This window comes from Schistocerca gregaria, chromosome 6 (genome assembly GCF_023897955.1).
Source record: "Schistocerca gregaria isolate iqSchGreg1 chromosome 6, iqSchGreg1.2, whole genome shotgun sequence".
In the NCBI taxonomy this organism is placed as follows: domain Eukaryota; kingdom Metazoa; phylum Arthropoda; class Insecta; order Orthoptera; family Acrididae; genus Schistocerca; species Schistocerca gregaria.
This window is the reverse complement of record NC_064925.1, coordinates 437,474,812-437,498,589: the sequence shown is the minus strand read 5'-3', so window position 1 is coordinate 437,498,589 and position 23,778 is coordinate 437,474,812.

Sequence of the window (23,778 nt, the reverse complement as noted above, 5' to 3'; positions counted from 1 at the left end):
CCTCCTTACACGAGGCATCACTTCAACGTTTCACCAGGCAACACTTGTCAACTGCTGTCTGTGTATGAGAAATCGGTTGGAAATTTTCCTCATGTCTGCACGTTGTAGGTGTCGCCACCGGCGCCAACCTTGTGTGAATTGTATGAAAAGATAATAATTTGCATATCACAGCATCTTCTTCCTGTCGGTTAAATTTCGCTTCTGTAGCACGTCATCTAGGTGGTATACCAATTTTAATGGCCAGTAGTGTAATTTGAAACCTAATTCCTCAAAAATACTCATGTGACTGTCGTAACTTTTAGGACTAAGGTAATAGAGATGGCTTCGGAGAGTTGGAGCGTGGTGGACAGTAATTTCTGGGAGTAGTTTTCCCGTCCTACGAGTCTGACCTGGAGATCAGTGCGCCGTCCCCATACAGCTTTCTCACGGTCCGGTTCCATCTCCAATAGAGCGCCGGCGAGCCGTTTTTACAGTCGCCGCGGCCGGGCGCGGTGGGACGCTGGTCCATTATCGGGCGCTCAGCCGCTCAGGCGCTTGCATAACGGCGCGCCGGCAGTAAAGCCGGCCGGGCCCCGCCCTCCAGCCACACTCCAGGCGGGCCGGCGCGGGTCGCGACACGCGTCGTAAAAGCCGCCTTCTCTTGTTTGTCGCGTGTGCGCGCCGTGTCGCACGCACGTGTCCGCCGCCGCCGAAGCGACTCGCTGGAAATCGGGACAATTACTGCGGAATTTCGCAGTGCGCTGCGAGCGGCATTTTTTGCCACTCTGTCGTCGATGCTCTCTTGGAAGTAAAAACTTCACTTCCTCCTAGATTGCGTGCTGTAGATCGTCACTGGCAAGTGCGCCTTCTACTTCACTAGGTACCTTGCACTGACCCAAGGTTCAGTGCCGCCTATTCCACACGAAATTTCGTAGAATTCGGTTCCGCGTGTTAGTCGTTGAAATGTAACACAGTTACTTTCGTATTTATAATATTCGTATGGAAAATCTAGCCACTACTTAACTAACTTAAACTAACTTATGCTAAGGACAATATACACACCCAGTTTTAGATAAAACTTTAAATCGCGATAACTTACTTTTTCGTGATCTGATTTTAATACCTATGTGGTGCCCCAAACAATAGTCAAGACATTATTTAGCAAGACCTTAATTCACGATATCCGGGTTGGATGAAATAAAGCCTCTACGGTGTCTCAAAAAATGTTCAAATTGTGAAATCTTATGGGACTTAACTGCTAAGGTCATCAGTCCCTAAGCTTACACACTAATTAACCTAAATTATACTAAGGACAAACACACACACCCATGCCAGAGCGAGGACTCGAACCTCTTCCGGGATCAGTCGCACAGTCCATGACTGCAGCGCCTTAAGCCGCTCGGCTAATCCCGCCCGGCTACGGCGTCTCAATCGATGCTCAAGTTACCTACAAAAACCTCCTGAAAATTCGTCTAGTAATTTATAGAACCATACTCAACAGGAACTATATTTTTACAGATTTGTTATATCGATACGCAAGCGACGCTCTTGGTCGAAGGACTGCATGCATCCCTAAGTCCACCAGACGGATAATTGATTACTTCCAGTGGCCGCTTGTGCAGTTGTGGTAGGTATTCAAAGAAGCCATCTGGTACGACCTTATCTAGAGTATAAGGAACCATTTTGCATCTTTTTTCCTATACATGGCACTGACTTCCTGTATGCCACCGTCAAAAATATTGAAATGTAAGTGGATAGATAAAGTAAAAGTTGAGGAAAGAAGCCTGAGCTCGGTGTGACGTTGGCTACGAAGCCATCAACTGTTAATTTGCTCCTGGAAGGAACAGTAAAAGGGATAATGGCAGGGTCAGAAAAGGATCAGTACGGATAAAACCGAATTGTAGATTATGGTTATGATAGCAATTACGTACAGAACAAAATATTAGCACAACGTAAGAAAGAATGGGAGACAGCATCAAAGTAATCAAAAGATTGAATACAGAAAAAGTGGCTGCTTCGGAAGGGACACCACGTTGAATTGATGCATACCCAGTATCTTTGCCAAATCTCGATGTTTGCATAGTTCAATCTCTGTGTCTTCGTAGCTATAGAGCTAGAATCCTAGAAAGCCTTACTTTGGCAATGCCGCCGCTACACTTTCAGTCTTTCACATAGTCTACATAGTCTGTGTAACTCAGCCCTATTAAAAGGGCCACCTGCCTGTTCCATGCAGGCCCTAACCTCTTATGCGTCTCTTAGGCTGACTGCCAAGAAGTACAGTGAAGGTAGTGTAGTGCTTCATAACGTTGAATTCGCAATAGTTTTCTAAACTAACTCAACAGCATTCTCTGTCATGAACATCTGCAGTTTGTTGCACATTACACTCCATGACTCTTAAGTTTCGCTTATTTCCTTACGTAATGTACACTGAAAAGCCAAAGAAACTGGTAAAGGCATGCGTATTCAAATATAGAGACATGTAAACAGGCAGAATACGGGGCTGCAGTCGGCAACGACTATATAAGACAACAAGTATCTGGCACAGTTGTTAGATTGGTTACTGCTGCTACAATGGCAGGTTATCAAGATTCAATTGAGTTTGAAAGTGGTATTATAGTCAGCGAACGAGCAGTGGGATACAGGATCCCCGAGGAAGCGATGAAGAGGGGATTTCCCCTTACGATCATTTCACGAGTGTACTGTGAATATCAGGAATTCGATACATCATATCTCCGACATCACTGCGGCCGAAAAGATCTTGCAAGAACGGAATCAACGACGACTGAAGAGAATCGTTCAACGTGACAGAAGTGCAACCCTTCCGCAAATTGCTGGGGCATCAACAAGTGTCAGCGTGCGAACCATTCGACGAAACATCATCGATATGGGTCTTCGGAGCCGAAGGCCTACTCGTGTACTCTTAATGACTACACGCCACAAAGCTTTACGACTCGCCTGGGCTCGTCAGCACCGACATTTGAAAGTAGATGACTGGAAACATGTTGCCTGGTCTAACCGTTCTCTTTTCAAGCTGTATCGAGCGGATGGACGTGTACGGGTGTGGAGACAACCTCGTGAATCCATGGACCCTGAATGTCGACAGGGGACTGGTGGAGCCCGTATAATGGTTTGGGGCGCGTGAAAATGGAGTGATATGGTACCCTGATACCTCTAGATACGACCTGCATCCATTTATGTCGATTGCCCATTCCGATGGCCTTGGGCAACTCCAGCAGGACAATGCGACATTCCACACGTCCAGAATTGCTACAGAGGGGCTCCAAGAACACTCTTCTGGGCTTAAACACTTTAGTTAGCCACCAAACTCCCCAGACATGAACATTATTGAGGATATCTTGGCTGCCTTGCAACTTGCTCATCAGAAGAGATCTCCACCCCGTCGTCTATTGCGGATTTATGGACAGCCCTGCAGGATTCATGGTGTCAGTTACCTCCAGCACTGATTCAGACATTAGACGAGTACACGCCACGTCGTGTTGCGGCACTTGTAGCAGTTTCTTTGGCTCTTCAGTGTATCATGCTGAGGTTCCATAACACACGAGTCGAAGCAGATAGCGTGAAGGTCTTTGTAACCGGTCTTCCTCACAGCTAAAGAATACTCTCTCAGGTTTTTCGTAACAAGTCTAATGTAACCATTACATTTACAGTGGACATTCTTATTTAGTAGTTATTTGGGCTTTATGAAATAATATTCACCGTTGTTGGAGCGGCTGAAGACTTCCGTCGAAACGGAAGGCAAGAACACACAAACGCGTCTTCAAGCTACGTTTTGTATTGTAAGTTTACCTGTAGTACTTAGCGAGATGGATCAATAGGAGACGGAGGATAGGTGGCACTAGACGAATATAGGTTGGTTGGGGTGCGCGCCGAAACAGTCAGTGCATTTTGCGATAAACCCTGTGCCCGAACGCAACTCCCTAGCAAGTGGCAGATTCGAAGTTCGAGTCCCGGACCGGCACGCATTTTCACTCGTCGCCACTGGTTCTGCATAATGTCCCGATGCAGTTGATATCATTAGAACCTTCAGTTTCCTTTCCCTGCAAATACATTTCTTCAAGATGTGAGTGGAACACCGATTACGCTTACGAAATTATCCTTTTTCTGAATGTGGCAAAGTGAGCGGTTACTTCCTGCGATGTTCTTGGCAGGATAGTTTCTCTGTCGAAGTTACGCGCTTTGCGCCGTCCTGGTAGGTTAGCGCCCTCTATTTAGGACGGCCGCGGCTTGCGAGTTGAGACATGGCAGGGGCAGTGATGGAGACTCGGTCGGCAGCAGCGACAGAGGGAAGACAGCGCATGGAACATCGCGAGTAGACAGCCGACGCTTGGGGTAGTGCGAGGACGCACGGTGTTGGCATTCCGGCTCCTGGGTCTGGCGGCGAGCGGAACTGAGTGCGGAAGCAGTTAGAGGTCAATATAGGCTCTGTTCAGGAGACATGTCTATCTCTACATCTACATCTACATCTACATACATACTCCGCAATCCACCATACGGTGCGTGGTGGAGGGTACCTCGCACCACAACTAGCATCTTCTCTCTCTGTTCCACTGCCAACAGAACGAGGGAAAAATGACTGCCTATATGCCTCTGTACGAGCCTTAATCTCTCTTATCTTTGTGGTCATTCGGCGAAATATAAGTTGGCGTCAGTAAAATTGTACTGCAGTCAGCCTCAAATGCTGGTTCTCTAAATTTCCTCAGTAGCGATTCACGAAAAGAATGCCTCCTTTCCTCCAAGACTCCTACCCGTGTTCCTGAAGCATTTCCGTAACACTCGCGTGACGACCAAACCTACCAGTAACAAATCTAGCAGCACGCCTCTGAATTGCTTCTATGTCCTCCCTCAATCCGACCTGATAGGGATCCCAAACGCTCCAACAGTCCCACTTCATATCGCTCTGCAAGGGTAAGCCCAAATATTTAATCGACGTGACTGTGTCAAACGCTACACTACTAATGGAGTACTCAAAGGTTACGGGATTCTTTGTGCTATTCATCTGAATTAATCCTGGCAGGGTCGCCATATGAAACGTCCCCTTAGAAAAATTATACAAGACTGTGCTTAAACTGACACACAATATTTTTTAGCGCAACGCAGTCTTTCAGTAATCCCTACAAGAGAATGGCCCTGACTAACATTAACCTATATGTTTCACAAATCACTTACCTCACAAAAATCTTTGTTAATCGAACTACTGCAATACAGCGAGCGCCACTACTGCCAGCTAACTAAAAGATTCAAACTGCGGAAGTCACTAACTACTGATAGGCACGGTTAGCAAATGAAAGATTTTAATAGAGAAGAAACAATGTATTTACCTTAATAGTCATAATATATATATCAGTTCATGACACCAATTCTTACAAATTGCAAAACTCCGCCATCTCTCTACCCACGTCCACAACTGCTGGCGGCTCACCTCCTACTGGGCAACGCTACGAGCTGTTAGCATCTAGCTGCCGCTGCCCAACACTACAATGGCAGACAAAAATGCAAACACGCCACAGACTCCACACGGCACAGCCAGTGATTTTCATACAGAGCGCTACGTGGCGGCGGCGTTACCAATAAAAAAAACGTAAACAGCCTACTTACAATTTATCTATATTTAGAGGTAGCTGCCATTCTTTACACCAATCACAAATCCTGTCTAAGTCATCTTGTGTCCTCCTACAGTCACTCAACGATGACACCTTTCCGTACACCACAGCATCATCAGCAAACAGCCGCACATTGTTATCCACGCTATCCAAAAGATTATTTATGTAGATAGAAAACAACAGCGGACCTGCCACACTTCCCTGGGGCACTGTAGATGATACCCTCACCTTCGATGAACACTCACCATCGAGGACAACGTACTGGGTTCTATTACTTAAGAAGTCTTCGAGCCACTCACGTATTTGGGAACCAATCCCATATGCTCGTACCTTAGTTAGGACTCTGTAGTAGGGGAGTGGAGAAGTCAAGGAAAACGGCATCCGTCTCATACCCTTCATCCATGGTTCGCAAGATATCATGTGAAAAAAGGGCGAGTTGCGTTTCGCAGGAGCGGTGCTTTCTGAATTCGTGCTGATGCATGGACAGCAACTTCTGTGTCTCAAGGAAATTCATTATACTCGAACTGAGAATATGTTCGAGAATCCTGCAACAAACCGATGTTAAGGATATTGGTATATAATTTTGAGGATCCGTCCTTCTACCCTTCTTATATACAGGCGTCACCTGCGCTTTTTTCCAGTCGCTCGGGACTTTACGTTGGGCAAGAGATTCGCGATAAACGCAAGCTAAGTAAGGAGCCAATGCAGTATAGTACTCCCTATAAAACTGAACTGGAATCCCACAGCACCTGGCGATTTATTTATTTTCAACCCATTCAGCTGCTTCACAACCCTAGGGATGTCTATCACTATGTCCTCCATAAGAGAATCTGTACGAGACTCAAACGGCGGTATGTTTGTACGATCCTCCTGCGTGAAAGATTTCTCAAATGCTAAATTTAAAATTTCAGCTTTCGTTTTGCTGTCTTGAGTTGCCAGACCAGAGTGATCAGTGAGTGACTGGATGGAAGCCTTCGACCCGCTTACCGATTTTACGTAAGACCAGAATTTCCTTGGGTTTTCAGCAAGACCTTTTGCTAAGGTATGACGGTGGTAGTGGTTGTATGCTTCGCGCATCGCTCTTTTTACAGCAGCACGAATCTGTACTAACTTTTGCCTGTCCTCAGTCTCCCGATCTTTCCTGTACCGCGAGTGCAACTGTCTTTGCTTTCTGAGCACTCTCCGAATTGCGCTGTTAAACCACGGTGGGTCTTTTCCGTCCGTAACCCACTTTTTCGGCACATACTTGTCCAATGCGTGATTTATAATGTGTTTAAAATTTGCCCATAATTCTTCCACGTCCATCGTACCGGAAGTAAATGAAGTCGATTAATTTACTAAATTGGATGTTAACAACAAATCGAAGCCTGAAGAGAGCGCGGGAGTTTACCCTGGCTTACATGTTAACAGCAAGTCCGTGCTCTAACTTTAAATGGTGAGCCATTTTGTGGTGGAGCCTTTGGATGTGATTGCTCCGTGTAACCACTTTGATTTTCGCTAGTCTTTCCTTAAACACTTGTACATTGGTCCGGGATACTTGGTTTTAATCTGCCAGGAAGTTTCAAAACTATTGCTTTAATAGTAACTGCGGTTGTCACACTATAACATTTAACATCTCTTCCTACATTTGGCGCTACCCAGTGCTTGGCTGTTGGTTTTAGTATTTTACTGAACTGTGTATTGATACTGGGTTTCTGTGTTCTAGAAGCCGTTATTGGTGTACTTGGGCTCCCGAGCACGGAATTCAGACGCTCTGCCGATGTGGACGCCAGACTTCGAGAATGTGCTGATTTCTACGTAGGTCTTTCAGGCTATCACAATAGCATATTGCCGCATGTTTTCCATAATAGTTAATTCACGTATATACGAGTATTTTTAAAACCTAATAGCTTTTACTAATCTTTATTTTTTATATTCAGAAGTCCTGATAATTGACTTGAATTCACAACTAGTGAGCTCAGATCGGCAGTTATGTTCAGTTATATTTGTGTAAAGTAATTTTTATTAATTTAAATTTAGGGCGATGAGGGTGTTTCTCTTAATTTTTTTTAATTATTCTCATTGCTCTTATGCAATTGAATAATCGGTGTAGATCACGCAATTTGTGAATGATAATTATTCATTGTGTCGTTACCAGTGCCCTGTTTTAATTAACTTGCTAAAAAAAACTTTTACATCCTCAAATGGGGTTAGCATTCCACTCTATTAGCCCACTTGCCCTGCTTAGCGATCCTATACCAGAGAGTAACAATAGGAGATATAGATCACATTTTCTTTGCGTGTAGGCAGTTTCAGCTCTAGTAAACAGAACTCTTTCAACAATTAACCAAACATTATCAGTCATGATCCATTAAAATCACGAAAAGAATTAGAAACTAAAAAATTTTTTAAAGTACAGACAATCCTGGCCTCTAAAGTCATAGAAAATCCATGGACTATCAGACCAATTGTGTGATTGGTTTGAAGAGTTCCTAGATAACAGAACCCAGCATGTCATTCTCAGTGGAGAGAAGTCTTCTGAAGTAAGAGTGATTTCAGGTGTGCCGCAGGGGAGTATCGTAGGACCGTTGCTATTCACAATATACATAAATGACCTTGTGGATAATATCGGAAGTTCACTGAGGCTTTTTGCGGATGATGCTGTAGTATATTGAGAGGTTGGAACAATGGAAAATTGTACTGAAATGTAGGAGGATCTGCAACGAATTTACGCATGATGCAGGGAATGGCAATTGATTCTTAATGAAGACAAGTGTCATGTGCTGCGAATACACAAAAAGAAAGATCCTTTATCATTTAGCTACAATACAGCAGGTCAGCAACTGGAAGCAGTTAATTCCATAAATTATCTGGGAGTAGGCATTAGGAGTGATTTAAAATGGAATGATCACATAAAGTTGATCGTCGCTAAAGCGATTCTAGACTGAGATTCATTGGAAGACTGCTAAGGAAATGCAATCCGAAAACAAAGGAAGTAGGTTACAGTACGCTTGTTCGCACACTGCTTGAATACTGCTCAACAGTGTGGGCTCCGTACCAGGCAGGGTTGATAGAAGAGATAGAGAAGATCCAACGGAGAGCAGCGCGCTTCGTTACAGGATCATTTAGTAATCGCGACAGCGTTACGGAGATGATAGATAAACACCAGTGGAAGATTCTGCAAGGGAGGTGCTCAGTAGCTCGGTAGGCTTTTGTTGAAGTTTCGGGAACATACCTTCACCGAGGAGTCAAGCAGTATATTGCTCCCTCCTACGTATATGTCGCGAAGAGGCCATGAGGATAAAATCAGAGAGATTAGAGCCCACACAGAGGCATACCGGCAATATTTCTTTCCACGAACAGTACGAGACTGGAATAGAAGGGAGAACCGATAGAGGTACTCAAAGTACCCTCCGCCACACACCGTCAGGTGGTTTGCGAAATATGGATGAAGATGTAGAACGCTAAGAGATGGCTGTATTGCCTACAAGACGAACCAGATTAAATAAATCAAAAGAACGACAAAAATGTGTCAGAGGAATGAACTGATCGTGTTGCGCCTCTCTCATTGGTGCGTGCGATAGTAATGCCGAAAGATGGACAAGACGTAAGCTGTGGTATCCAGAATCGGTTATTGCTTTCCATATCGCTGGTCTGGAATTTTAGTACAGTCGCCTCATAAAAAGGGTCACTTACTTCCTCTTTTGGCAGCCGTTTCAGGACGGAGACTCGTGGCATCTGGCAGGGTGCGACCGCTGACGTCACACCGGCGTCGCCGCCTGCTCGCGCGCCGGCGACAGTCCGGCTCGGCCGTGGCTTTAATGAGCCGCGGCCACCGGAATGCGCTCAGACGCGGCAGCGGCCGCAACACTCCGCATTCCCCGCGGGCCGCCCGGGTCTCCGCCGCGACCCCTGTCTCCCTAATTACCCAGCCACATTCCCGGAATTCGCCAAGCTTCGCAGTCGCCAACTATTTTACGACTTCTCAGCGTAATTTCCACATTAGCTCTAAGTAAGCACGCGGTAAAAAATATTAGTCATACCCAGCATACACACCTCTCTCCTTAATAATGGCATCATCTCGGCTAATAACAGCCTAAAAATTTTTCGGTTGTGCCATATCCAACAGAAGACAGTACCTGATGATTAGATATAGTGGAGCTAATAAACTGCAGGGTACTTTTCACCTGAAGTTCCGAACGGTCCTATACATTTTTATAGGATTGAGATCAGGGCTGACACACACAGTGGTTACGGTTGCTACAAGCGACACTACGAGCGGCGAAACGGGGCCAAATTTCTAGTAGTTTAGTGTCGAGTTGAGATTTTCACAAATGTTTTATTCGCATCTGACAGAAACTAACAGTACGGCAATAAACAGCCTTTTAAACACGCCGCTAACGGCAATCAAGTAATTTATAGCAATACAACAATTTAAATTTAAAAAAACCCAGAAGACAGCACCATTGCAATAAACAATCTTTTAAAACACGCCGCTAACGGTAATCAAGTAATTTATAGCAATACAACAGTTTAATTTAAAAAAAAAAAACACAGAAGCTAGCAGTACGACAATAAACTACCTTTTAAAACACGCCACTAACGCCAATCAAAGTAATTTATAGCAATTCAACAATTTAAAAAATTTTAAGAACATTAGCAAACAGGAGGAGGAGGAGGAGATCAGTGTTTAACGTCCCGTCGACAACGAGGTCATTAGAGACGGAGCGTAAGCTCGGGTGAGGGAAGGATGGGGAAGGAAATCGGCCGTGCCCTTGCAAATGAAGCATCCCGGCATTTGCCTGAAGCGATGTAGGGAAATCACGGAAAACCTAAATCAGGATGGTCGGAGACGGGACTGAACTGTCGTCCTCCCGAATGCGAGTCCAGTGTGCTAACAACTGCGTCACCTCGCTCGGTCATTAGTAAACAGGCTACTAAAGTAAATACAGAACTTCGTTAATAAAGTACGGTGAGGTAGTGAAGCTACCAACACCGCCATTAAAAAAAATCAACAGGTCTCAGCAAACACACGACTAATGGCAATAAAAGGAATTTACAAACTTGGAGGAATTTAAAAGAAAAATTTAAACAAAAGTGTCCTGGAATATCATTAGAACATAATAGACACGACGGACCGGTGTAAGTCGGCAACAAATCACCCACTCAGGGATACTCAGGCTAGGCAGAATACTGACCAATTTAAATACGCCCGTAAACGCAATTGCCACTCTCAGGCTAGTCAGAGCACCGACTTATAGCCAGAGAAAGCTTGTTATAAGATGGCTTAACTTGCTGACAGAATTAGAGGTAACCTCGTGCAAGGAAACATTACACCACACAGTCTTGAATGAGTAACCACATGATCAACCAAGAAGCATGAATTTACTCATAACCCACTACAGAATAGCGAAACAATTAAACTGCCAAAACTACACCTCCCATCGGACAGTAACGAGAGGAGGAGGAAAGATCACTCTCTTCAATTACACCGGTGCCAGGGACAGGAAACCCGGAAACATCGGAAGGCTCCTCATCGGTTAACTGAAAAGCAGTCATCTAGGTGAGAGTTTGGAACAATCATTCTCAAAGTTTCACGTGATGTAAGGTGGCTTTTTGGGCGACAAAAAAGATAAGGAGAAAACGAAAATCCGTTTCCGGAGACATCACTTTTTATGATACAGTCGGGAATGGTTTCGGCCTTCAGAGGCTATCTTCAGATGCTATAGCAGCATTTCATTGACAAATGTTCTTGCGATGTCAATGCTGACAATGCATGAACACTTGTTCATCAATTTCCAACCCTACCATCTGAAGATGGCCTTTGAAGGCAGAAACCGGTTATGATAAAAAGTGACAGCCAAAAGTAAAAAATAGTACCTTAAAAAAAGATATCCATTAGGTCCCATGTTGGAGAGCAGTTGAGAAAAATCTTATTGATTATTCGTTGGCTGTGCCATTCCCATCGGTGGAAGCTCATCTGCACAGATTTTTTTCAGAGCAGAGTGTAGAATTTTTAGAACACTCTGGATAGGGATAGCCTTAGCCTGCTTTCGTCACACCATCACTGGCGGATTGCTGTTGCCGGCAGCTGCAGCTGATGCAGATCTCACCTTCCCCATTCACCGATTCTAGCGAGAATAGTTTGCGGCGTGGGATATCACGGGAAGACCATGGTTAGGCGTCTTCACTTCATTCTCTAGTTAAAGTGGTTAGGCAATGCCACTCGGCTTCTTGTCTCGTAGAGGAGGGCTCCTCTATGAGTGGTCGGAATTAGGCATCAACATGTGAAGATTACACCTCGTTTTCTAGTACCATCGCAGCAAACATTGTGCTCGAATCTTCGAGTATGGATTTTAGAGAACGATTTGGTGAGATATGGGTCACTCACATCTTATCTACTCCTTGCGGAACTCATCACTCTGATTTACTACTCAGTTAAATCGTTTGAGTGCTCAATATTGGTCAACCTTTTTGTTTATGCTTCAACCTTGATGTTCGTATTAATGTCTAGTTCTTTTTTTCTTATGAGTCTGAAGAACATATAAAAGTGGAGTCAATTTGGACCAAGACTTTCAATTTAGTAAATAATTGACTCCTTACAATTATTCATTCTCAATATTGTTGTCAGAACTGACTCCTGGACTCATTTACGAGGGCCTAACCATTCTCACTTAACAATCCGTTGCACCACAGATCCAGTTTCCGTACTTGAGCTCATGGCGAGCAAAAACATTTTTTTTATACTAGACTGTATTTTGCCTAAAAAGTAATGACAGTAGTTAGGGCTCGCCTGGATGAAGCGTCAATGAGAATCAGTCAGTCTGAGTCATGTCTTTAATAAATGCAATAAAATGGACAAAATCTAACGTAAGTCACTGACGGATCTAATTAAAACTGCGTTTTTTCAGCATTTTTTTTTTATTTCTTATGTAATGCCTACACTCCTGGAAATTGAAATAAGAACACCGTGAATTCATTGTCCCAGGAAGGGGAAACTTTATTGACACATTCCTGGGGCAGATACATCACATGATCACACTGACAGAACCACAGGCACATAGACACAGGCAACAGAGCATACACAATGTCGGCACTAGTACAGTGTATATCCACCTTTCGCAGCAATGCAGGCTGCTATTCTCCCATGGAGACGATCGTAGAGATGCTGGATGTAGTCCTGTGGAACGGCTTGCCATGCCATTTCCACCTGGCGCCTCAGTTAGACCAGCGTTCGTGCTGGACATGGAGACCGCGTGAGACGACGCTTCATCCAGTCCCAAACATGCTCAATGGGGGACAGATCCGGAGATCTTGCTGGCCAGGGTAGTTGACTTACACCTTCTAGAGCACGTTGGGTGGCACGGGATACATGCGGACGTGCATTCTCCTGTTGGAACAGCAAGTTCCCTTGACGGTCTAGGAATGGTAGAACGATGGGTTCGATGACGGTTTGGATGTACCGTGCACTATTCAGTGTCCCCTCGACGATCACCAGAGGTGTACGGCCAGTGTAGGAGATCGCTCCCCACACCATGATGCCGGGTGTTGGCCCTGTGTGCCTCGGTCGTATGCAGTCCTGATTGTGGCGCTCACGTGCACGGCGCTAAACACGCATATGACCATCATTGGCACCAAGGCAGAAGCGACTCTCATCGCTGAAGACGACACGTCTCCATTCGTCCCTCCATTCACGCCTGTCGCGACACCACTGGAGGTGGGCTGCACGATGTTGGGGCGTGAGCGGAAGACGGCCTAACGGATTGCGGGACAGTAGCCCAGCTTCATGGAGACGGTTGCGAATGGTCCTCGCCGATACCCCAGGAGCAACAGTGTCCCTAATTTGCTGGGAAGTGGCGGTGCGGTCCCCTATGACACTGCGTAGGATCCTACGGTCTTGGCGTGCATCCGTGCGTCGTTGCGGTCCGGTCCCAGGTCGACGGGCACGTGTACCTTCCGCCGACCACTGGCGACAACATCGATGTACTGTGGAGACCTCACGCCCCACGTGTTGAGCAATTCGGCGGTACGTCCACCCGGCCTCCCGCATGCCCACTATACGCCCTCGCTCAAAGTCCGTCAACTGCACATACGGTTCACGTCCACGCTGTCGCGGCATGCTACCAGTGTTAAAGACTGCGATGGAGCTCCGTATGCCACGGCAAACTGGCTGACGCTGACGGCGGCGGTGCACAAATGCTGCGCAGCTAGCGCCATTCGACGGCCAACACCGCGGTTCATGGTGTGTCCGCTGCCCCGTGCGTGTGATCATTGCTTGTACAGCCCTCTCGCAGTGTCCGGAGCAAGTATGGTGGGTCTGACACACCGGTGTCAATGTGTTCTTTTTTCCATTTCCAGGAGTGTATATGTTTTGATTCTCTTGTCATTGGTACTGTACTAGCGTTGTGAAATGTTGGGAGTGTTGTAATGTTTTATATTTGTGGGACAGTGTTGGTATGTGCCTCTGGACTCAGAGTCAAATAGAATGACGTGGTTTTTTGGTTAATGTGTTCACAAACGACACAGATGTACTTCTTCTTTGGTCATCAAGAGAATGACGACTGAATCAAAGAGAAATGGAGGGCGCTCATAGCCTTTGGGAGACGCAGTTCTGAAACATAACCAAACGAAGACCTGAAGAGGCTACTGAGCATGTCTCAGTAGTACTACTGGTGGCAGCTTTTCAGCTTCAGTTTTTTAAGGATTTTTCTGTGTGACATAATTTTTGGCTTTAATCTGTTCTGTTGGTTCTAGGTAAAATTATTAGTCAATGCATAATGCCGAAACTTACAGTAATTCTGAGCGAGATCAGGAGCCGTTATTCATTACGCAGGTCTGCGACTAAAAAAAGTGCATAGGATTTTTTAACATTTTCTTATAGATTTTGATCTCTCAGAAGCAGGAAAAATATTCAAAAAATTCTATCATATAGGTTTTTATGTATATTGCAGTATTTATGTTCATTAGTAATAAACCTATGTGTCTTTTTTAATTTAATAATTATTAAAATTATATCAATTATAATTGATAAAATAAACTTAAATCTACAAAATTTAAGCTGTTAACTTGCAGGTTTTACCGTGAACTCCTGGGCACCAGAAGCCAATACAAACAATCTTGTCGTTCACTTTTATCGTGTTGCGACAAGTCAAATGACGATTTGTTTCTCGGATAAAAGGAAGAGAAACTCTCAGTAGGCATATTGCTATTCAAGTGAACAGTGCTGTTGTTTCTGTCTACTCATGGCTACAGTAGAGTGTGTTATTTCTCCAAACAGTTTTTGTTATATATGTGGTGAGTATACTATTAAAAGTCAACAGAGAAGCATAAGTGATTTTGTGAGTAAAGTTTATTTTGCTTACTTTAAATTAAAACTTGGTGATCAAGATAAACCATGGGCCCCTCATAAGGTGTGTAGAAAATGTGAAGAAGATCTCCGTTTGTGGTTTAAGGGTAAGAAAAATGCATTTCGATTTGGAATTCCTATGATATGGCGTGAGCAGAAAAACCATTCCTCTGATTGCTACTTCTGTTCAGTTGACGGATTCAATTCTAAAAACAAAAGAAGCATAAGTTATCCTAACCTTGACTCAGCTACACGTCCAGTGCCCATGGCTCTCTATCCCACAGTCTCCTTCCAGTTTCGATGAATACCCGAGTGAGTTGCAGGACGAAGTTACAATACCTCCTCAGGGTGAATCAAACTCAGATTTTTCTTCAGACGAAGATGAAAGGCCTCAACTATTTTGTCGAAGCGAGCTCGATGATCTAGTAAGAGATTTAGGTGTTTCAAAAGATGCAGCCGAACTGTTAGGTTCCAGATTAAAAAATAAAAACCTCATTTTCATGGTACAGTCAAATGGTTCAAATGATTCTAAGCACTATGGGACTTGACATCTGAGGTCACCAGTCCCCTAGACTTAGAACTACTTAAACATAACTGACATAAGGACATCACACAAATCCATGCCCGAGGCAGGATTCGAACCTAGCAGCAGCGCGGTTCCAGACTGAAGCGCCTAGAACCGCTCGGCCACAGCAGCCGGCGGTACAGACACCGAGAAAAATAATTTACCCAGTTTTCCTCAAAAGTAGGAAATTTAGTTTTATGCAATGATGTGGAAGGACTCATGCATTGCTTTGATATGCAGTATGACTCATCTGAATGGCGGTTATTCGTTGATTCATCCAAAACTAGTCTTAAAGTAGTATTATTGCACAATGGAAATAAATTTGAATCGCTTCCGATGGGACATTCTGTGCATATGGAAGAAAACTATAATGATTTGGCCATTATCTCGGAAAAAAATCAAATGTCAGGACCATCAATGGATTGTCTGTGGGGACTTCAAAATTCTCACGATTCTTTTGGATCAGCAGGTAGGGTATACCAAATACCAATGCTTCTTATGCTTGTGGGATAGTAGAGCCAGAGAATAGCACTGGACTAAAAGTGATTGGCCACCGCGAAAACTTTAAAACCTGGAGAGAAAAATGTCATCAATACTACTTTGGTACCACCAGAAAAGGTTTTGTTGCCCCATCTCCATATAAAATTGGGGTTGATGAAACAATTTGTAAAATCTCTGCAAAAGTATGGGGCAGTTTTAAATATATATTTACAGAATTCTCGAAACTGTCAGAAGCAAAGTTGAAAGCCGGAGTTTCCACTGGCCCCGACATAAGAAAACTTTTAACCAACACCCTCTTTGTGAAAAAGTATGAATGAGAAGGAAAAGAAAGCTTCTTTATCGTTCAAGGATGTAGTGCGAAAGTCTTTGGGAAATATTAAGGATCCTGACTACAAAACCATTGTTCAGTGGATGCTTGAAGGTCCATTATTTACACTCCCACATAGACAGTTCTCCTGAAAACAGTGAGGAACAGCGGGAGCGGTTTCACCAGGATGTCCGTGATATCGAGAGACGGTACCAAGGAAGATGGGATATCACTATGTTTGCTGACTACTGTTGGATGTTTAACGGGAAACTAAAGATGGAAATCGGAAAAGGACTCGGCGAAGTATCAAGGAAAAGAAGAAAAGGTTTCATAAAAATATGAATAAGTATAATATTGTTACTACATGTCTCAAAATAATGTTCCTTTGGTTGTAAAAACAATATAATGTTTGATAATTCTGAGTAAACGAGTGCTTTTACCAATTTTTTGTGTTTGAATTTGCAAAAACACCTTATATAATAGAAAAAATGGACATCGCTTCTGAAATCAGCGCATTCTAAAACATATAATTCAGTAGAAATATCTCATGCAGGTGACAAAAAATTTTTTGCAGACCTTATTTTGTTATACGATTTATTTTGTGTCGCTGTATAGAGGCCTTGTGTGAGAGAGCAGGAGATTATTGTTTCCTTTTTCTCATTTATTTGTTTCGTGGATTTTGTGTTTATATGATTCAATGACACATTCAAAGGTAGCTTAGCTATTTTCTTGATCATTTTAATTCTCATGCCAAACGAAGTCTGCGAGAAAACGGAGAGGAGAGAAGGCTAAGAAGACTGAACATTGTGTTTGTAGTATTTAGAGCAGTGTAGCTAGACAGAGAGCTGAATCGGTCAGTATGATTAGAGCCAAAGGCAGTGCGCTCTGAACACTGATGTAAATATTGCGAGTCAGGAAACCAGTGTTATTAGTGTAGGAAATGCAGTTAAGAACAATCGAAGATAAAAAGGTATTTCTATTGATCTTTTAGCGTCAAATTTGTTATCAAAATTTAAAAAAATACTAAAGTAATATGAATTATAAATAACAGTACGTCACGTAAATGCCAGTGAGCAAGAGGATGCTTTCGATTCTGATAACAGAGTTAGAGTCTTGGAAAGAATGAACAGCGAGGGTACGAGTGAGAACGCGGTAGCTGAACAGAATGAAGGCGAGAACGTAGCTCAGGCGTGTCCCTACCCGAAAGACAACACCAGACCAAATTTTAGCACTGTAGTGGCTCAGTTAAGCCAACCCAGCTCATAATCGGCGTAACCCTTTGGAAAAGAGTCTCGGATAAATATATTAATCAGTACAGTGCCAAAATCATGGAAAAAGGGAATCAGGGAACAAGAGGGTTGTCGAATGGGCAAGAGACACGTTTCCTGCAATTTGGGACCCAACTGTAACAGAACCCAATAAAGCAGCGACAGATTAGCCACATAGAGCATCGAACAGAGGACCAAGAGCGTAGGAAGTGCGATAAATAAGATGGAGGAGCAAGTCAATCAAATATCAGAGGAAGTTGAAACTTGGTTGTGCGAGGCAACAGAACAACATAACATTAGTTACCGTGAGATAATAGAGCAGGAAGTGAGAAATCTACGTGAGAGATCAGACAGTGTGTGTCCACTACCAGTAGCGGAAACCGATGAAGTACAATCGCTTCTCGCATTTAAACTGAAGCAAGAAGGAACAGATCAGTGACTTTGCCAAAGGAACCAGACTTAGACTAACGACTTTGAAAACTGCAAGACCAATCTCGCAGGCAAGATGGAATATTTCAACTAACAGCACTTAGTTTCACTGCAGAAATTACAAGTTCTAGGGCTAATACGAGTTCGGTACACCTAAAATCTTTTAGTGAACAGTTTGATAACTTTTTGCCTCCTAAGTGATCGCTATGGCAACATATGGAATTTCTGTGCAGGTACCTAGAGGGTGGAACAGTAACAAGAATGCAACCAGTCGCAACATAACGAACATCGTACAAGAAATTTAAGGATGCGTGCTTAACTAATTATTTGTCCCATGCAGTATATAAGCAGGATATAATATTTCGTTATATCCTCCAGAATCTGAAAGGATCCATTTTCCGAAGTCCTGTTAAAGAAAAATCATTTCCTCGCCACAGTGTTCAGCTCCTTAGAAATCACACAGTTGTTATTTGAAAGTACGTGCCAATTAGAAATACGTTCTGGCAGGATTTTGCAGAAGGGATGCTGAAGAAATCAAAAGTTTGCTCCAAGAGCTAGAGTATGCTCAGTATAAGGACAGCAAGCGAAAAAGGCAAAGGGAAGCTGAGAGTAACTTTGGCGGACAGCTTAGCTGTCAACATTAATTGTAGAATGATCGATTCAGATTAAAAGATGGGAGAATTTTTCGGTCATAGCAGTTGAATAGAGGAAGCTGTGCGACTTCCAATGCAATATAGGTCACTGGTTTGGGCTGCGATCGAAGAGACAATAGATGTCGGGGCCTCAGACCAAGGTAACTGAAATTCAGCCAACCAGTCAGTGAGCAAATAATGATACGGGGAATTTTCACCTCAATTTCAATAATCCGACACGGAAATGTAAATAGAAAAACCCGTAAGTGATCTCTAAGCTAATAAAGAAAACATGATACAGTATAAATATGATGAAGAATGGGAAAATGTTGGTGGTGAGGATGACGAATGAGGAAAGTTTATGAACAAACTGTATCAGCAGGAGGATGGAACTACCCAGTGGCACTAAATTGTATATTATGGGTATAGCAATCCCAGGTCTCCAGATGTTACGTTTTTATGAGCACAGAAGTAATCAACTTTTAGTGTGCAGGATAAAAACCTGGGTTTGCCCATGGACACAGTCCTCATTATTTGTTTCCTTTTTTAGCCGTGTAGACAAGAATCCTTCAGAAAGATATTGTGCTCGTTATACTATTACTTGGAAAGTGTATGTTGCTTTTGTGAACCCTTATAGGATTTCAGGTGATCAGACACGCCGGAAGGAAAGGAAAGGTAGGGATAGTTGAGTCATGAGAAAAGAAGGAAGACAGTAGGGCTTATGGTCAGACTCAAGAGTGTGATCGCGAAATTGACAAAATTCAATGAGTATGAAGATCATGGTTATGAAACAAGAAAGACATAGGCGTTAGAGTGAATAGCAGTACTGTTATCATGTCAATGTTCGCCGAATATGCCGGCCATTGAGGCCGAGCGGTTCTAGGCGCTTCAGTCCAAAACCGTGCTGCTGCTACGGTTTCAAATGGTTCAAATGGCTCTGAGCACTCTGGGACCTAACTACTGATGTCATCAGTCCGTTAGAACTTAGAACTACTTAGACCTAACTAACCTAAGGACATCACACACATTCATGCCCGAGGTAGGATTCGAACCAGCGACCGTAGCGGTCGCGCGGTTTCAGGATGTAGCGCCTAGAACCGCGGGCCACTCAGGCCGGCGCTTCGGTCTCAGGTTCGAATCCTGCATCGGGCATGGATGTGTGTGATGTCCTTAGGTTAGTTAGGTTTATGTAGTTCTAAGTCTAGGCGACTGATGACCTCAGATATTAAATCCCATAGTACTTAGAGCCATTTGAACCATCACCGAACATGTGTAACGTGAGTTGCAGTGATGGTGCAATGGGTTAACAACTGGTGCCAAGAAATTAAATAATCAATAATAATGTTTGACGGAGAAACGAATAACTTTGTGGATTTCTTATTTGACATAACCACCTTCCCACAAATACGATGTTAAAGTTCTGCAGTGACATCGCATGACAGCAACCTAGCACTCGAGCTGAGTTCAGCGCGATGACACATATAACAACCCACAGTTTTGGCCTCTTCCGGAAACCATTCATTTTGTTGTCGAGAATAGATCAAGACGCACTTTCAGCGGGAAGACAGTGAATCCAATATTCCGTAATTAGAACTGCAAGTCACAGAATATTATTATTAACGGAGTCGAATTATAAAAGAACAATGCCTTTGCACAACAAAGAGTTTAATGACAGTTGCATGATTATAAACAGTAAAAAATGCAGTTTTCTGTTCTACACAAATAGTAGTACAGGTACTTCATACTTGGCTATCGGCGTCGGAATAAAACGAACTTCTTAATCCCATGAAAACAGATGACGTTCTTGTAGGAACCGCGACCGGAACGGTCGCGGGGTTGCCGAGAAAGACGTGCGGCGGGACCAAACGGGAGCGGCCCGCGAACAAATAAACAAACCGGAAAGGACGGACACGAACAACGCCGGACGACCTAGCAAGACCTTACGAACAACAACATGCGAGAAGCAATGCGGTCACAAGCGACAACCAAACGAATCCATAACGTCCACTCGTAAACGAAAACAGAGTACGGTAAACACGCTGTCTGTAACCAAGATGTCGATACACTGACACGAATATCAGACTGCTTAGCTGAGCTTTTTTTTTCTTCTTTATTGTCATTTTGTAGCAGGTAGGCTGGCATCGGCAAAACTACGCCACTCGTCGGCCACAGGTATTACAATTAGTACATATGAAGACAAAGATAAAAAAAACAAAATGGTGGATAAAAAACAGTAGCTGAGCGAGAGGCAGGCGCTTATATACAGGATACGGTACGTCGCTTTTGCCTGCTGGGACCACGTGCTATACCATGGCGCCCTCACATTACATGCGGGCCAGGAACGCGCGCAGCCACTGCTTACAGCGCGACAGCTGCAGAGACCTCTAGTGGGAATCGAGGTCCATGCCGTCTGGCGCAGATTTGAACCCGCGGCGCTCAGTACCAATGTTCTATTAGCCAATTATTGTTTATCAGGAAGCGGTATGTGACATGGGCATTGTTCACTTACAAAGCGAATTTAATTTACTTGGACTCAAGTGACAGCACAGGTTACTCTTTCTTCTATCACCACGATCAGATTTGACGAACAAGGCAATTATCTAGTGATTATGAATATCTCGTCGTGGGACTACAATATTTTCTTAGAAGCAATTCAAATTTTCGCTCGTTTAAAAAGTCAACCAGGTAAACTTATTAACAATCAAATATGTCTATGGACGAAAGTTGCTTTACAATTTCAGTCATATAATGCTAAGGACCAACCAAAAATTGTCTGTAGAATCAATAAAAGTTAGAAGTTGGTCTTAACTCACATTATGTATTCAATATTTCCTATTTTATTTTTTATTTTATTATTTTTTTATTTCTTACTGCATTATTGACCATTAAAATTGCTACACCAAGAAAAAATGCAGATGATAAATGGGTATTCATTTGACAAATGTATTACACTTGAACTGACATGTGATTACATTTTCATGCCATTAGGGAACATAGATCCTGAGAAATCGGTACCCAGACAAACCACCTCTGGTCGTAATAACGGCCTTGATACGCCTGGGCATTGAGTCAAACAGAGCTTGGATGGCGTGTATATGTACAGCTACCCATGCAGCTTCAACACGATACCACATTTCATCAAGAGTAGTGACTGGCGTATTGTGACGAGCCAGTTGCTCGGCCACCATTAACCAACGTTTTTAGTTGGTGAGAGATCTGGAGAATATGCTGGCCAGGGCAGCAGTCGAACATTTTCTGTATCCAGAAACGCCCGTACAGGACATGCAACATGCGTTCGTGCATTATCCTGCTGAAATGTAGGGTGAAGCCACTGGTCGTAACACATCCGAAAAGTAACGTCCACTGTTCAAAGTACCGTCAGTGCGAAGAAGACGTGACCGAGACGTGTAACCAATGTCACCCCATACCATCATGCCGGGTGATACGCCAGTGTGGCGATGACGAATACACGCTTCCAACGTGCGTTCACAGCGATGTCGCCAAACACAGATGCGACCGTCATGATGCTGTAAGCAGAACCTGGATTGATCCGAAAACATGACGTTTTGCCATTCGTGCACCCAGGTTCGTCGTTGAGTGCACCATCGCAGGCGCTCCTGTCTGTGATGCAGCGGCAAGGGTAACCGCAGCCATGGTCTCCGAGCTGATCGTCCATGCTGCTGCAAACGTGCTCGAACTGTTCGTGCAGATGGTTGTTGTCTTGTAATCGTCCCCATCTGTTGACACAGGAATCGATACGTGGCTGCACGATCCGTTACAGCCATGTGGATAAAATGCCTGTCATCTCGACTGCTAGTGATACGAGGCCGTCGGGATCCAGCACGGCGTTCCGTATTACCCTCCTGAACCCAGCGATTCCATATTCTGCTAACAGTCGTCGAATCTCGACCAACGCGAGCAGCAATGTCGGGATACGATAAACCGCAATCGCGATAGGCTACAATCCGACCCTTATCAAAGTCAGGAACGTGTAGGTACGCATTTCTCCTCCTTACACGAGGCATCACAACAACATTTCACCAGGCAACGCTGGTCAACTGCTGCTTGTGTATGAGAAATCGGTTAGTAACTTTCCTCATGTTAGCATGTTGTAGGTGTTTCCACAGGCACCAACCTTGTGTGAATGATCTGAAAAGCTACTCATTTGCATATCACAGCATCTTCTTCCTGTCGGTTAAATTTCGCGTCTGTAGCATGTCATCTTCGGAGTGTAGCAATTTAGTGGCCAGTAGTGTAGTTCTGTAACACCTAAGTGCTTCGGGAACTCAAGAGGGAATCCCTTGAGCGAAGGCGACGTTCTTTCCAAGGAAGACTATTGAGAAAATTTAGTGAACTGCCATTTGAAGCTGCCCAATGATTCCACTGCCGCCAAAATTCATTGCACGCAAAGATCGAGAAAATAATGTGTGAGAAATTATGGCTCGTATGGGAGCCTATAGATAGTCGTTTTTCTCTGTTCTCTGTTTGCGAGTTTAACAGGGGAGGGAATGACTAGTAGTGGCACATGCACCCTCGGCCATGCACCGTACTGTGGCTTGGGGAGTACCTGTGTAGATGTACATGTAGATACGATGCTGCGTGGATATACTGACATCTAAATCTTTGAACACGATACACTCGTCGGTGAATGTTATTGTGACACTGTAGTCCTTCCCCATGGAATCTTTTCTGGAGTACTTTCGGCCCTATCTTCAATTTTACGGATGTCAATACGCTACCGCATCGAACTGTGCAGGTCGAGGAGCTCTTGGAATTATAGGATATTCTGCAAATGGACTGGCCTTCCAGTCTGCCGTACTTAGATTCCATTGAATACGTGTGGGATGCGTTGAAGAGACGCACTGGTGCACGTGCACCATCCAGCAGTTTTCAACCGCGCAGAAGGAGGTAAGCGACATTCTTACCCCAGGAACTCCTAAAAAACCTTACGGCCAGCATCTGAGGACGTTGCAGAGCATGCGTTGGTGCTGATCACACACCTTGTTAACAACCATTGCCCGCCTTTTATTGTTTTAGGGGACTGGTGACCTCAGATGTTAAGTCCCATAGTGCTCAGAGCCAGTTCCATCTATAAATGGTTGAAGTGTTATGAAGCTACACTGAAGCGCCAAAGAAACTAGTATAGGCATG